Source organism: Pelobates fuscus, chromosome 10, assembly GCF_036172605.1.
Source record: "Pelobates fuscus isolate aPelFus1 chromosome 10, aPelFus1.pri, whole genome shotgun sequence".
Lineage (NCBI taxonomy): Eukaryota > Metazoa > Chordata > Amphibia > Anura > Pelobatidae > Pelobates > Pelobates fuscus.
In genome coordinates, this window is record NC_086326.1 from 75563915 (window position 1) to 75580722 (window position 16808).

At 37.3% G+C, this 16808-nt stretch overlaps 1 protein-coding gene across 1 annotated transcript in view; it reads left to right on the forward strand.

Annotated features, from left to right (window-relative positions):
• The first annotated feature begins 407 nt into the window (after positions 1-407).
• CHST3 (carbohydrate sulfotransferase 3) overlaps positions 408-16808 on the forward strand; it is a 112419-nt gene continuing 96018 nt past the window's right edge. Inside the window, exon 1 of the mRNA XM_063434164.1 lies at positions 408-687. The gene's annotated coding sequence lies outside the window, so the exon portion shown is untranslated. The remainder of the gene's footprint in view (positions 688-16808) is intronic.

Below are 16808 nucleotides of genomic sequence, written 5' to 3' on the forward strand. Positions count from 1 at the left end.
TTTAACTGGAGTGAAGGGACAGTTATAAATGTCTGCACTTAAAAAAAGAGATAAAAAAAATTACTGTCCAAAAAATATGACTTATTTCTGTAGAAAAAGTGCCAAATAGTCAAACAGCATACATAACTTGGTGTTAGTCTTACACAAAGCTAACAGAGAAGTCGTTGTTTTGTATGGATCCCAGGAGAAGGGGAAAAGGCAGAGGGGAGGAGGAGGTGGGCAGAATGAAGGAGTGGGGGGAGATGATGGGAGTGGAGGAGAAGGAGCTCAAGAGGTCGGGGGTGGAGACTGGCATAGCCGGGGACAGGAGAGGTACAGTATAGCAGAAGGAGGGAGGTGGGGGGATGACTAGTGGTGTGAGAGGGGGAGAGATCTTTTTTTAAGACTCCACCTCCAGACAGACACAGTGCTTTCTGAGATGATGCACTCCAGGCTCCTGCCGGGACTAGCTGAACACTCACCAACTTCTCACCCAGGTCCTAACTCCATCCACGAGTCCTACAAGGGTTACAATCTACTGGACCAACTCTCGGAGAGAAAGAGAGAGAGGAGAAGACTTGGTCAGCTCAGAGTGTTATGGAACGTTCAGCCACTGTAACTCTGCCTAGGAGATCCCGTCTTTTTTTACCATTCTAAAGCTTATCAAGAAGACTTTGAAGCGAGCAGAGGGAGAGAGTTGGACATTGGGTAAGCTCTATGCTACTTCTGTCTTGTAGTTTGTACTTACTCTCCAGGAAAGGACTCACTGAGCTCAGTCTGTCCCCACTGTTACTGACAGTATGCCGGTGTCTTGCTACAGTATACACGTTACCTTATCTCTCAACACATTGTGGCACTGAAATGGTTGAAAAGAAACAGAATATACATACACCATATATATGTCTATATGTGGGTATATACTCCATATATATATATATATATATATATATATATATATATATATATATATATATATATATATATATATATATATATATATATATATATATATATATATATTCATATGTAGGTATATGTTACCACTTTTCAGTATCTTGAGTTGGTTACATTTTATTTCTGTGGATATTAAACAGTTAATATCATTGAATGTGGCTTATTATTAACCCTTTCAGTCAAGGAGATGACATTATCAATGCATATATGTTAAATTCAGTCACAGTAGTTGGAAAAATATGGTGCTTCCTGTGAAACTGAAATGGTTAATAATAGACTTTTTTTTGAGTAGGAATATGTTAACCCGGTGAGTCAGAGGGGGGCTGGTAAAATGGCATTACTAATGGTTAATAGATACACATATAATTGAAAGTGGCTATATGTTAACCCTCTCAGCCACATGGTTAGGTAAAATGTGATGAATATAGTGGAACTTAAAAGGTTAATTAATAATAAAAGGTTAATTCATTTTTCGTTGTGAATGTGTGCCTGTATTAATTCACCCAAACAGATGACTTTTACAGTTGATATGTGTTAACTTTTGGTTAACTTAAAATGTGGTGATTGCTACAGAACTGAACGAGTTAATAAATACAGATTATAGAGTCAGAATCTATTAGGATAAAAAAAAAATTATGAGCAGGTGGACATAAGAAAATGGAGCAAATAACTGATTATGTTTGAAAACTTTACAATTGCTATTACAGTATAAAAAAGGAAAATGAAAGGATGATGTGCATTGTAGTGGGAGTAAGGGTTAAGATTGGCAGAGCTAGAGCTATAAGCACAGTTCATATGTTGCTTTGACAGTATTTCACTCTGCCTTTCTCAGCTTGAATGTTCTAACTGTGAGTGTGCATGTTCTGAGAAATAAGGCAACAGATCTAGCCAGTGACACACTTTTGCAGAACACCCACACCAGCCGTACCTCTGCCTGGAAGAATTTTAGCTATACACGTCCACAGCTGCAACTGAAGAAACATACAGACAGCAAGCAGGACAAACAGATTGAAGTGTGAAACTGGACATTCTGACATCACATTTTGTTAGAGCACATTTCTTTTCTTGAGGGTTGGGGGAGATTTATTTTCTAGAGAGTTGGGGGCTGGGGGTAGTTGAGGATCTTTGAGGATGGCTGTGATGGAAAAACGATTTAGAATTTTGCATCAAATGACCTTTAACAATGTTTCTGCTCAATATTTTTTTTTTTATAGCCAGAACATTTCACATGATACAATTAAAACTCTGTTCAAAGTAATTTATTGCATGATATACAACAATGAGTTTGGGATGACATGCATTATTAATAATTAATCATTGCTTGAATATATACACTGAATACCAAGTTTTAGGGGGGAAATGGTAGTATATATTATTATTATTATTTATGTTATTTTCAGTAAGTACTTTTCAGTTATTTTACAATACTAGGTGGATGAGACCAAATGGGTTGCCCCAGCCCAGGGTATTGTTCCTTGTTCTGTGGGGTGCTTCGTTTTTATTAAAATCATTAATTTGGTCGCCCAAAAAAGTGTTGCTTGACCTTATACAACTCATGTTCCTGTAATGAGATTATTGAAAATAACAAAGCAAGTTCACAGGTCACACTAATTTGGATGGGATTTCTATATTAGTAATTGAAGGGGTAGCTTCTGGAACTGCAGCTGTCTCACACCAAATTTCCCACATGAACAGGGAGACCAGATGGGTCCACTGGTTATCTTGAGCTGTCATAACATATTATTCTTTGTTTGTAGTGATGCTCAGTTACAAATAGACTGCATTTAGAACTATGATGACTAAGGCCTGTTTCTAAATCATTTTGGGATTGTAAGAGCGTCCAAGTTATACGCCATGTGATTTTATACGATGCATATCATAGAGAGATCTATGAAGGTAGAGTGGCCAAAAGGTAGACCTCCAGTAGAAAGTACTGCTGTTACACACTCTGATGTACATGTAGAAAGTCAATTTATATGGAGATTGAAGTGTGGAGTGCTTGGGGGATATAACACATAATATATTAACAATTATTTGTAGAACAAAAAGGAAAGTGTTGTTTCTTTTCCTTTTTGACACTAGATACGCCATTCGGGTGTGGAGACATGATTGCTATGGTTACACACATATTACCCCTCTGGCTATAAAAAGGTGACACATGAGATCAAAACTTGATTGCGTTGGTAAAGTCTGTTAAATCAGTGAAAATGACAGTGCCTAGAGCAGGCTTCCCCAAACTCCGGCCCTCCAGATGTTGCTGAACTACAACTCCCATGATTCTCAGCCTAGCTATTTCATTCCTAGAATCATGGGAGTTGTAGTTCAGCAACATCTGGGGGGCCGGAGTTTGGGGAAGCCTGGCCTAGAGCTTATCTGAGGTCTGTGGTAGCTACAGCTTGTGATGTTCCCATAATCAAAGCAACCTGGAAAGACTATCTCAGTAAACCTAGAACAGGATAGCAGCATAAAGTATGAATTGGCATTAGGATACCAAAGGCTAAAGTGTTTTTAGCAAACCTCCTTCTTCTAGGAAGCCGATCTCTCGCACCTTGCATGTTATTTACTTAGAAACCCAACTAATGTTTGTCATGATTAATGCAATGGTAGCAATTTCTATGTGTATATTGATGGGTATATCAGTTTTATAATTCATAAATATACTTAAAAATAACATTCATAATATTTTGATAATGACGTAGCCTTAGACGGTAAACAGCATTAGATACTTTAATGTGTTCATGTTTTGGGTATTAAATCATAAGTCTCTATACGGGAGAAGTGCTATATGAAGAATTCACATCAAGATTTAACAGGACTCAAATGATGCATAATGTGTGTACAAAACATACTTACAAGTATATATACGATTGATAAACAAATGATTTTGAATCACACGAGAAAAACTTTGTTTATTCCAGCTTACATAAATAAACTTTGGGATTCAACCCATTGAGTATTCTTTTTCTCAACTGACAATGCAATGGGACAGGAGATTGTCTTAGCATGTACATGTAGGAACTAATAACAGCCCCATAAAATCATCACTGACACTGAGAGATATGTTCCATTTCTTATTCAATATCTGATATTATTCAGTGTTCAACATTTTTTGCTTGCTCACTAGGCAAGTGGCAAGTAAAAATACAAATCTGGCAAGTAGATATTTAGCCGTTGTCAGTGTGCCATGAACCCCTCAGGCTTACAGTGTCAAGTAACTTTTAAACCAGTCTGATTTTGGAGATATGCTATTGTTCATCAATAACCAGCAACCCCTGGAGTCCATCTGTTTTGGACTATGTTGCCTTGATGTACATGGTGGGAAAATTGGCTATAACTAACGTGTTCTGTTGGTTAGTTGGGTGGACATATGACCAGTAATGGCTGGAGCTATTTGGATTGTAATTTTTATGTATGGTGAACATTACCCAGAATTAACTTTTTATAATTTCTCTTCTCACAAAGAAATATTAGCAATTCCTCCATATCTATTTAGATATTTCTCATTTGATGGAGATATTATTAACTGTATTTATGACTCTAATTGTAGGCTTTCATCTTATCTCTGCTTACAGGAAACTGTCATCAAAAAAGAAGTTTCCTATAGTCATTCAGTAAAGTGACACCTTCCTGATGTGGTAGAGGGTAGGACCACTCACTAACATTAACATACATTTGCAGTGTATGTTCTTATAAAAAGGTAAGAATACCATATGAGAACATACTCTGAATGTCTCAAAGCCACATTCCTCCCCCACTGCGACCGATTTAGGACAGACAGTCCTTATTTTGGGCACAAATCAGTCTGTCACTAATTTTTAGGTACACATATTTTTTTGTGTGTTTGAGTGTATAACAGAGCTCTACAGCAATAATACTCACGGTAATGTACTTTTAAGCTACAATAAATGTGTTTAGAAATCGGTCTGTGTATGAATCATACATTTTTATTTTTTAATCATCTAAAATTTTTGAGAACTTTCTCCTGGCACTCCCTCCTCCCATAGTCCTATTTGAAATATTGGAAGGCATGATAATCATCTGGGGAAAAGGTGCCACCCGCTAGCACATGAGCATCTACGTCACACTCTGAGGGGCCCATGAAAAATTTGCAGATGAGGCACTTCTGCTGATCACAATTTCCTCAAAGCAGGACATCTGCGTGCTAAAATCTAATGAATACAAGTTTAGTCACACAACATAGTGTCATGACGTCTCAATGGAACACGCTATAACCAAATTTAAGTAAAATTTTATTGAATTATATAATACTTCAGCAATTTACAACCTCACAAACACTGTTTCAAAATTCAACCAGAATCCAAATCTAAGCTTCTATTATGAAGCAGATATATTAATTTGTGTTCTTTGCAAAGAAAAAAGTTTTCCAAAAAACTCTTTAGTCATATATATTCTGAATGACAGAGCATCATGCTTTATCTACAGCTCAAAATGTATACGTCATATGGAGATGAAAGAGGGGGGCATGTGCTGCTACATTTTATTGGTGATTAGTTCTTTGTTGAAGTCTGTTCTAGTGTGCTCGCTTTTTTGTATAGAAAAAGTGGAGCCTCAGAGTAGTCTGGGCATGAATGGAGCTCAGGAACCTGAAGATGTTTGTTAAGCATTAAAGCCTTGTGCTAACTACTTACATTCACTTAAGACATGCCAAAAGGAAAAGAAACTTCAAAGCCCCAGGCAAGGAATCAGGGGCGGATTTCTATTCCTTTGTGTGCATGTACATGTGTTTGGAAGATTCTCAGAGTAGAAGCCATGAACAAAAAATTAAACTGCTGCTTATAACCACAAGAAAGATGTAATGTTTCCCAGTGTGTGTTGTACAAGTGTCATCAGATATAGTATGGTCTACTTACAAAATCAAGATTTTAATCAACATTTCTAATTAGCAAGCATCAACATTTTTGTCCACAACCGGATTTTTGTTAATATAACATGATTTCAGGCTAAAACATTTATTTGTATTATGTTATGCCTACATACTATAGTAAAATATGTTTTTCTTAAGGTTTTAAGTCTTGAAAATGCTGAATTTGTTTGTGAATGTGTTTACTTTATATTTTTGCTAAGTTGAGGGTGTGAGTTGTGTGATTAAACATTGTTCTGAAGAGCTTACAATCTAATTGTTACTATATGATTTTAACATACTAATGGATAAATGTAGCATATATATACAGTATCTAATGCAAAAGGGTAATAAGCGCTCTCTTCTCAAGGGTGAGCAGCAGTTCACCAACAAGGTGTTCCCTCTACCTTGTGATAAATGGACAGATAAAATAGAAAGGTGAACAGCGCTAAAGATCAGAAATTGTACATACGTTTAGTAGAAATACTGGCCAGCGGAGTAACTTAAAAAAAAGGAGAAACAAAGATACAAATAATGGTACAGTATGTATGAACAATATAATTCCACAAGAACAAATGGGTTATATTCACACTCACACTTTGAGGAGCTATATCAGCTCGGTGTTAAGAGCTTGGACGGAATAATCCCCGTCTATGGATTTCTTGAGGTTCCAGATCGTTGGTGAGTTTATAGGTGTAACTTTTGAGAAAGCTTCGGCGAACCGCGTCAAGTGAGGAAGAATTTTGGACTTTTATACAGGACTGGTTTTATAGTGTATTATTCACTTTTTACTTATTGTATTAAAGTATATATAATTTTTAAACTATCCAGTCATTTTTTTTTTTTTTGGTCCTCCTTCCTATTTAATACTGCTTTGCTGCTATACCTGGGTCCACTATATCCCGAGGTGGGGATTATTCCACCTGAAACTCTCCAAACTAGAGCAGGTCGTTGCTCTAGTATATGTAAGTAGGATCATCTACTCTTACTACAATATTTTATATTTACGTACTAGACCATGTGGCGTATTTTACTCTTGTTTTTCATATAACGAATACTTACACCTATAAACTCACCAACGATCTGGAACCTCAAGAAATCCATAGACGGGGATTATTCCGTCCAAGCTCTTAACACCGAGCTGATATAGCTCCTCAAAGTGTGAGTGTGAATATAACCCATTTGTTCTTGTGGAATTATATTGTTCATACATACTGTACCATTATTTGTATCTTTGTTTCTCCTTTTTTTTAAGTTACTCCGCTGGCCAGTATTTCTACTAAACGTATGTACAATTTCTGATCTTTAGCGCTGTTCACCTTTCTATTTTATCTATATACAGTATCTCACAAAAGTGAGTACACCCCTCACATTTTTGTAAATATTTGATTATATCTTTTCATGTGACAACACTGAAGAAATTACACTCTGCTACAATGTAAAGTAGTAAGTATACAGCTTGTATAACAGTTTAAATTTGCTGTCCCCTCAAAATAACTCAACACACAGCCATTAATTGTCTAAACCGTTGGCAACAATAGTGAGTACACCCCTAAGTGGAAATGTCCAAATTGGGCCAAAAGTGTCAATATTTTGTGGGGCCACCATTATTTTCCAGCACTGCCTTAACCCTCATGGGCATGGAGTTTACCAGAGCTTCACAGGTTGCCACTGGAGTCCTCTTCCACTCCTCCATGATGACATCATGGAGTTGGTAGATGTTAGGGACCTTGCTCTCCCCTCCTTCCGTTTGAGGATGCCCCACAGATGCTCAATAGGGTTTAGGTCTGGAGACATGCTTGTCCAGTCCATCCCCTTTACCTTCAGCTTTTTTAGCAAGGTAGTGGTTGTCTCGGAAGTGTGTTTGGGGTCTTTATCATGTTGGAATATTACCCTGTGGCCCAGTCTCCGAAGAGAGGGTATCATGCTCTGCTTCAGTATGTCACAGTACATGTTGGCATTCATGGTTCCCTCAATGAACTGTAGCTCCCCAGTACTCATGCAGGCCCAGACCATGACACTCCCACCACCATGCTTGATTGTAGGCAAGACACACTTGTCTTTGTACTCCTCACCTGGTTGCCGCCACACATGCTTGACCCCATCTGAACCAAATAAGTTTATCTTGGTCTCATTGGACCCCATGACATGGTTCGAGTAATCCATGTCCTTAAATGTATACAAATAGGAATAAGAGATCCTACATGTACTAGGAGGTCACCTTAGAGATTTCTTAATGCAGTGCATATATCACTAAATAATTCAGAAATCCCCACTTTTGGTGGACACAAAACTGGTAGGTTTTAAATAGTGCCAAGAACTTACATATAAATATGAAAATGCAAATAGGGCACCTTACTAGATCTGTACATACAAATACAATTATTGTGGTCCCCCTTCTAATATACATAGGTTAATACAGAAAAATGATGCCAATTCTTAAAGGAGTCGGCTTAGATATGCGGACAGTGTGAACTTCAAAGGAAGTAAAGGATAGGGCAGGGAGGATAGGTTGAAAAGTACATTGAAGGAAGAGAAGGATGCCTACACCGCCACCTTTACAGTTGAGTCTGGGAGTGTGGGCGAATTGTAGTACACCGAATCATAAAGAAGCTGGAGTAGCGGTATCAGAAGGGAACAGCCAGGTCTCAGTGAGTGCAAGCAGTTTGAGGGAATGAGAGATGAAGTGGTTGTGTATGGCTGTTGATTTAATATTGCTACAGATGGAACGGGTGTTCCAGAGTGCACATTGAATGATGGTAGAGGAGGATAAACTGCTTGGTATTTGGATGAGGTTTGCGTGGTTTCTGGTTGCTTTAGTGGGAGCAGACGAGGTGAAGGGCCCTGGATTGGGAGAGATTTCACAAGCTGCTAGAAGTAGGAGGAGAGATAGTGACAAGAGGTGTGAATGGGTTTTACAATCCAGCGCACTCGCTTATTCACTAAACAATGATTTCATATCTCACAGATTGTAATAGCTTTATTTAAAAACACATCACCTAGGGAAAACATAATGGGGGTTTAGTTACATTATATGATCATACATTGCATAAGCCTGCCACAATGTCAATGTACCCCATTCTTGGCAGGTCCTACCCGAGAGAGAGAGAGAGAGAGAGAGAGAGAGAGAGAGAGAGAGAGAGAGAGAGTTTTAAAGGTTGAACTCAAAGGGTTTTTAGAGTCTATTTCAACCCAGATTACTATGCAACACACAGCTATTACTGCATGAATAAAAGTAACTGAATGATTATACTGTATCCGTAATCTCAGTAAAACATAGAAATTGATTTTCTTTTCTATATTATTATTATCAGTATTAGTATTTACATAGCGCCAGATTATTCTGTAGCACTCTATGGATTATTTGGCTCACATTTTGTAATTCAAACATTCCTTTTAGTTAAAAAATATTCACTGTACTTCTTTAAAGACTTCTTTTAATAAACCAAATATTTGACGCTTCAGCGGCATATTCTGCAGTCAGTTGACAAATATAAATAGAATATAATAAATACAATTTGTAGAACAAACTGCTCTGTAGCTCATAAATGAACCCTAAATATAATATTTCACTTTTTAAATTATTTTTTTTTTAGTTTTTTAACTCAAAATTAGGTTTTCAGTTGAAACTTCCCATACTCTATATTTCCAAGAACACAGAACCAGTGTTGATTATTTAATAAAACAATGAAGATCTATCTATTGACTCCCTTATCGAACATCATTGGATTACTCGCCTACCAGGCACTGAAAGAGTTAACCATTTTCCCTAAAATTATTCAGACTAACAGTTGACATCAGTGAACACAGAATGAATGTCGGAATCTCTCCTGGCAATGTAACACATAGGTATCACCTGATGGTGTTCTATGTGTTAATATTCATTATCACTTCTATGTCAGGCTACAAATGTGATACAATTTAATGAGCTGCTGACATCATTAAGGAAGTTGCTGTTCATGATTTTCAATTGTAACTTTCAGGGAAAGTTCAGACTGAAGTTATATGGGTGAGTGATATGACAGAAAGATTAATTGGCATGATGTCTTAAAGACCTAAAACATCCTCTGAAATTTTTCCGCAACTTTACTGCTAGCGGAACACATCAATTTCTTATGGGCAGGTCTCAGTGGAGGCATTAAATATACGTTCTTGCAGTGTTTGAGGTTTAAGGCCACATTATGTAATCCCTGAGTGGGGTGTTGTGGATATGGATACAACTTCTGACCCTTTGCACACTTGTGAAGAGTATAAGTGATAATAATGAATTATTTCTCTATATAAAATCCTTCAATTAAAAGCAACCAGAAAGAAATCATTCCTTTGTGTAAGTTTAAAAAACACCCAGAAACGAAAGCTGTATTTTCTAAACTTGCCCGTGTATCAAATATTTTGAAATTATATTGTAACAGATAGTATGCAAACAACTGAAGTTCAAGTCGTTGTGTTTTAGTAGGAACCTTAATTTACTTTTACATTAAATACATATATTGAATTAACATGCCCAGGAGTTATGGATCATCCTATCTTCAAAATAATTTACTGAAGATCACAAAAAATAATGCACTGGTTTGTAATATTGCATATACTTGCTTGTACTCCCCTACCTAAACATTTTAAATATACTTTAAGCATTTTTTTTACAACTTAAACAAAAAGAGGATTAAAAAAGTCTTGCATTTTACACATCTTACATATATGACTTTCAAAGGAAATTATATGAAAGAAGCACAAAGTGTAGAACTTATGTAGACATTTACATCTCTTTTTAAGCAATACTTCACAAAAGTCTTTTTGTAATAGCTTATTTTTGACTAGATGTCATTAGTGTTGTTTTTGTTTGTGTCTTTAGCACATTACATAAATTGGTCTTCTCATTCTGTAGGTAAGCTATGAAAGCTATGAAAGAGGCACAGAAAATGTGAGCTACACCGCCAGTCTTTTTACATCGTGTACGGACATACAATCACTCGTTTATGCCTTTACTGTGTGTGTGTGTGTGTTTTCTCCAACTAGTCACTTTTCAGTACAATTAAGTCGTTTCTGATTACTGTTCTCATGGTTCGTAGCAGGGCAGTTTCTAAAGATATGCCATAGATGAGCACAGTTTACCTTGTCATGAAAATGATATCACACATCATTATTTAGGTACATATTTGAGTGATGGGCTTTAAACTCCTTTACTACCACATCATTCTTAGATAAAGTACTAGAAAATGCAGACTACCAATACATTTACAATAGTTTATAGGTTGGAATCACTTAGTACACAATTATAATCCCCCAAAAAAGTCTGAAGAATGCAAACAGGGTGGCTGTATATCGGAATAATACCTAAATATATTGCAACGTACATTGCAGTGTGCTATTGCAGCCTGCAAATATACCCCAGAATGCTTGCTGAACCTTTTTTTTTACCATATCCTCACTCCCTGGATGTTTATTAGGAATTCAAAGTAAATTTAAAATTTTAAACAAAATGACTGAATTTGACAAAATCTCCATGTCAGCTAACTTTACATGACTGAAAATTCACACTTTAGTGAATAACCATGAGAGTTTTTGGGGTGCCCCTTTAAGTGTTTTTGGAAATGGGTCGACTTAGTGAAATCTATCCAAGAAAGCGAGAATACACTGGGAGTCAGCTTGCAAGGTACTTGGAAAATCCAAATGTGACAAACTAACCTGTTCGCTTATGGCATGTTTAAATATTTATTCACCAAGGCCTCACAAACGATCAAAAACACATGTTAATGTACAGTATGAAATCAGATGAAAGGATCATTACAGTGTATTGACTGGTGAATCAAGTCTAAGAGTAAGAACGTTTGTGAATCCTTTTAGTGGACAAAACTAAAAGCTCTTCACAAATGCATTTCAGTGAATTTGAATTCTCAGAGGGCCATGTTTTCAAGCAAATGTTAAGAAGGAAAAGTGCCTGGAAACAAAATGTCTGTTGAGCCATTATGCTTGTCCATTAAGATCTGTTATTAAGAATAATTATAGGAAATAGATGCGGAATTATCAGATAATTCTAGTTTATGGATGCTATGCACCTTAACCCTTGTTGTACACTGACAGTATACAACCTCAGGCCTCCGACAATTGGGCTGTTACTATCATACTTGTCTGCCATGTATTATGCATAAAGTAGCAATATAAATAAACACAAATTGTGGTTTCCAAGAACCTCTTGTTAATCAGAGAACTATGTGATGTACCCCTCCTTCCATTTCCCACAAACCATGCATGAGTGAAGTGTTGGGCAATATCCCTTCCTATTTTGTGGTATAGCGTTTAGTGAAATTAATGCAGGGGTCTCAAGATGTGGTATCTCATTTTTACAGTCTTTCTTCTCACTGGGCAAGAGATAGGAGAAGGCAAAAAGGGGAGACACAATGTCCTCATATTATTACCTTACTCACTTATTGACTTAAGATCAATGGGAAAATGAGCCATATCACCATACCTTCTAGTTAATGGGGGTTCCTTTAACCCCTTAAGGACACATGACATGTGTGACATGTCATGATTCCCTTTTATTCCAGAAGTTTGGTCCTTAAGGGGTTAAACCCTTTAACCCATTAACCCATAGTAACAACACCCATATTTTGTTCATGTTGGTCTGTCTTGATTAATAGATGGTTCTATTAAAAACTCACACTGTTTTGTATCTTCTCCTGCACATTGGAACATGAGATAAACAAGTAGAATCATACCAATATCATGCAATATGGTTATTAGAAGAACCTCATGTAGTGAATGTAATATCTTGTATGCTGTCTGTCAGTGATAAACTGTTTGTCTATTTGCTGTGAAATATGCAGGGAAACTAAAATAATGGAATCTGCCCACAATGGCAACATTTTGATCAGTTCTTATGCAATTCTGATAGTTTGGATGGAATACGGACATTTTCAGGGATATTTTTAGAAGGTACCGAATGGCTGAAGTTAGCCACTGAACTTAGCACAATTGATACAAATCTTTGAATATGCAAATATCCTTATACACGTTGCATTTTGGGTCAAATTTGCATAGTCCTCGGTCTTCCTATTCAGATTAATGTATATGGCTCTCTTGCTTTTTACTTAGATTACTAGATTGCTTGGGTTGTGCTTTGACTTTGCGCCAGTTGTTGCAAACTATTAGCCTATACTTTCCATTATTCTAATTATCTATACTTTCCTATTAAACTTCTTTCAAGAAGTGTAGCCACAATGTGAACATCCAGTTGTGCTAACATTACATCACCCATTACTATCACCTGGTCTTTAGCTGGCCTAAAAAAACAAAAGATGGTAAAGATTAAAAAGAACAGCTGATTACATATAACATTTTGCCTGCATTCCTCTGAGTAGTCCCGATTTCGGTGACCGGTCTCAGGGGCCTGGCTTGTTGTACCAATTTATTTCCCTGGTGTGCGCTGCCACTGTGACTGGGCACTAGGACCATGCAGAGAGCACTGCTAAAGCACATGTAGGTGGCTGGACAGACATTCTGTCAGTCAGCCTGGCGCACTTGGCACCAAGCTGACGCAATCTTTCAGTGTGCGGGATGGCCCTTTTTCCAGAATGTATCGATCATTGTAAGCATTGTCAATGATAAGAGTCTCCCTAGGTCCCACCCCCGTCATTATCTCAATTTTGGGAATGTTAGCTCTTAAGAAAACAGACATTACTTTTGCAGTTAAAAGATTTTATCACTCCAACAAAAATTGCACGAATTCACATCCTTTTTGTTGAAGGATGCAAGAGAGGAAACTAACAATGTTTACAATTTAAATGATATACTTGTAGTGTGTAATGTCCATTAAATGTTAATGAAGTTTTATCAATTCAATTTTTAAAATTGTATTTATATTTTTATTGCATGTTCAATCCATGAAATGGTAAATGAATGTTTAAAAATTCTATTAGTAAATTGTATAATGGATTGAGCTACTCCTTGCTCTTGGATTGTATGAAGTCTGGATTGTATACCAATGTATGTACTGATAAGATGAGCAGAGGTAGGAGTGGTTGCTTTTTCCAGGAAATGAAAAACAGTTAAGAAAAAAAATAAAAATAAACTATGTATGTCAGTAATAAAATAGTTTAATTACTGTTCAATTTAGTTTTTTGCATTTTTCACACACAAAAAAATATGTAAACGCTTACTTTGTGACTAAGTGGCTACTAAAAAAGACTGGACATACCCCATTTGTAATACCTTGGGTTGTCTACTTTTGCAAATGGTATGCCGTTGTGGGGGTTATTTTCATTTCTGGGCTACCATTTGGTCTTAAAGGCAACATAACCAGTCCGGCAAATTTCAATGTGTATAAACTGAAAAATGTAATGTGCTATATTTCACCCTGTAACTTTCCAAAACACCATAAAACCTGTACATTGGGGGGTACTGTTTTACCCGAGAGACATCGCTGAATGCAAATATGTGTACTTTATTGCAGTAACAGCTAACAGTATTGTGAGATTCTCAGTTAAATACTTTTATTAGTAATTAAAAACAAATGTCAAAAGTTTATTTTGGGCATCATGGCGTACACTTTATATCTTGCACAAGTCTAAATAGTGTTAGTTTACTGCATGTATTTGCACCAAGCATGAAAAAATAAGGCAGTTGATAGATATCATGTTACTTTTTCTAGACACAAAGAATGATCTTTTTTTTTATACACAAAGTTTCCAGATGTAAGCAGCTTGGCTTCCTTTCTGACATCATACTTAAAGTTCCAAATGGTATACGTTTGCTACAAAACCAGATAATAGTTTGTGCAACTTACAGGAAACGTGAATGCCACCATAGATATTTTATAAACCAGGCACTATGTTTCTGCATTTATTCATCCCTGTAAACCAATAGATTAGCAGGAAATGTCAGAATGATGTCAGAAACATTCCTCTCCAATCAAAGTTGCACAAATGACACAGCATGAAGCTTGCAAATGGCATAGCATTGTTGGCAGTGGAGTCTCGTTCATAGTTGGCAGCTGGGGCAGTGCCCCACCAGTTTTTCTTGAAAAAAAAGAAACAAATAAGTTTATATATATATATATATATAAACTTAATTCTTTAATTTACTTCCTCCCTCGGCCTTTGTCAGTGGGCTAATTCTCCCACCCATTTCAGATGCATGCACGGTCTCTAATCTCTGTCCACGCTATTTCCTTTGTCAGATCACCACCTCTTATCTTCTGTTCTTGAGTGTTCTCAATTCTCAGCCTAACCCTCCTCAACTAATGAGAAAACTGAATTCTCTTAACCTCCAGCAACTGTCAGCTGGTGGGCATTCTTAACTCTCATTTATACCTTCTCCTGCCCCTCTCTGGCTATCTCCTCATAATGCTACCCTCACCTCTGCTCTGGACATTACAGTCCCACTCCAAAAAGGAGTATATGCCTCCAACTATGGCACACTAAGTCACCATGCTGTGTGCAGAGATGCTCCCATTCAACTGAACGCTGCTGGAGGAAGTCTTGCAACTTTCTCTATTACAGATTCAACTTACGCTCATACAGCACATTCCTCACCATTGCTAAACAGTCGCACTTTTCCTGTCATTAGTTCATACTAACAGGAGTGATACCTTTAATCCTATTCTTCACCCGGCTGTTGCCACCCTCCCAGACTAACCTTTCATCTGATAGTTGTACATGCTGTTTTACTGACAAGATTAACCGGTTAAAGTCACCCCCTTTTCACTCCTCATCCACCCTGCTCCTCTCTCTCTCTCTCTCAACCACAGGCGCCTTTCCTGCCTTTCCTGCCTTTCCTACTTCAGGCATTTTTCCTAGCTACTAAACAGGAGGTGGCTGCGCTTCTCCTTTCCACTTTCCTACCACTTGTCCATTTCATCCCATCCTATCCCACCAGATCTTTCTGCCCTTATCTTAATGCATATCTTCAACTTCTCTATTTACTCTGGCATTGTCCCCACTCCCCTTAAACATGTTACTGTTCTAATAGAAGGATTATCTGTGGCATTGGGTTTCAGCGAGTATTTATGCAGGGAGGGTTTGTATATGTTGGTATGGTTGTGTTTTCTTCATTTCTTCATGCAAGTGGCACACTCCTTGAAAATGCCACAAGTCCCTCATCCATTCACTAACCCACTTTCTCCCCATGTCACTAGCCTAACACATTATATTCTATGTTACTAGCCTACCAGACTTCATGTGTCTTTATCACGCCAATGTCATTTCCAATAGTCCCTTGACCTTTGCACATCAATACCCCCAACCGGCTGTGTATCACTTCCAACCATGCTTTACTTACATCATTGCCAGCCATCTCTCCTATTCCATTATGCACACTCATTTCCTTCACCATGTCATTAACATTCAACTCTTCCACATGTCATTTGTCTCCCCTCTGTTTTATGTATAATCATTAGACCTCCTTCCATTTGTTTACTGTAGTAAAGCTTCATCCCTGGTGTCCAGTGGTGCAAACGCAGCAAGATGTTATTAGCTCTAACTAGATCATCGCTGCTTCCAAGTGTCTTGTTACTGTGTGACCCACCTCACTGAACAGTGCTCAATTAGACATAGCTCTACACATGTGCATAGCTCTCACCAGCAGACACTCTATTCCTGGAGTCTCCAAGAACACAGAAGCTGCTGTCAACCTTCCTCCATGAAAATCAAAGGAATTTATTAATCTTGGTCCATTCAGTGGGGCTCAATTTCTATTTCCACTTATATATTTAGAATGTGCGTCATGGTTCCTGTTAGAGATGTTATTTCTCTCTCAGTACTATGATAGACTCAGGACTAACAATAAATGGTGCCAAATTGGCCCCACTCACAGTTCCACCCGCTGTTAGCCTCACCTAGCAATTGTTTTTATAAAAATATCCCTCTACATCTTTTTGCTGGTGTCGAAAACATTGAACTATGCTTAAAAGAGGAATTGATGAATTTATAGCTGATACTTTGTTCTCAGTATTTTTTAAGATGTCCGGTATCTCAATGCATGAAATGTGTTATCTTATTTCTTGCATACACCCCTA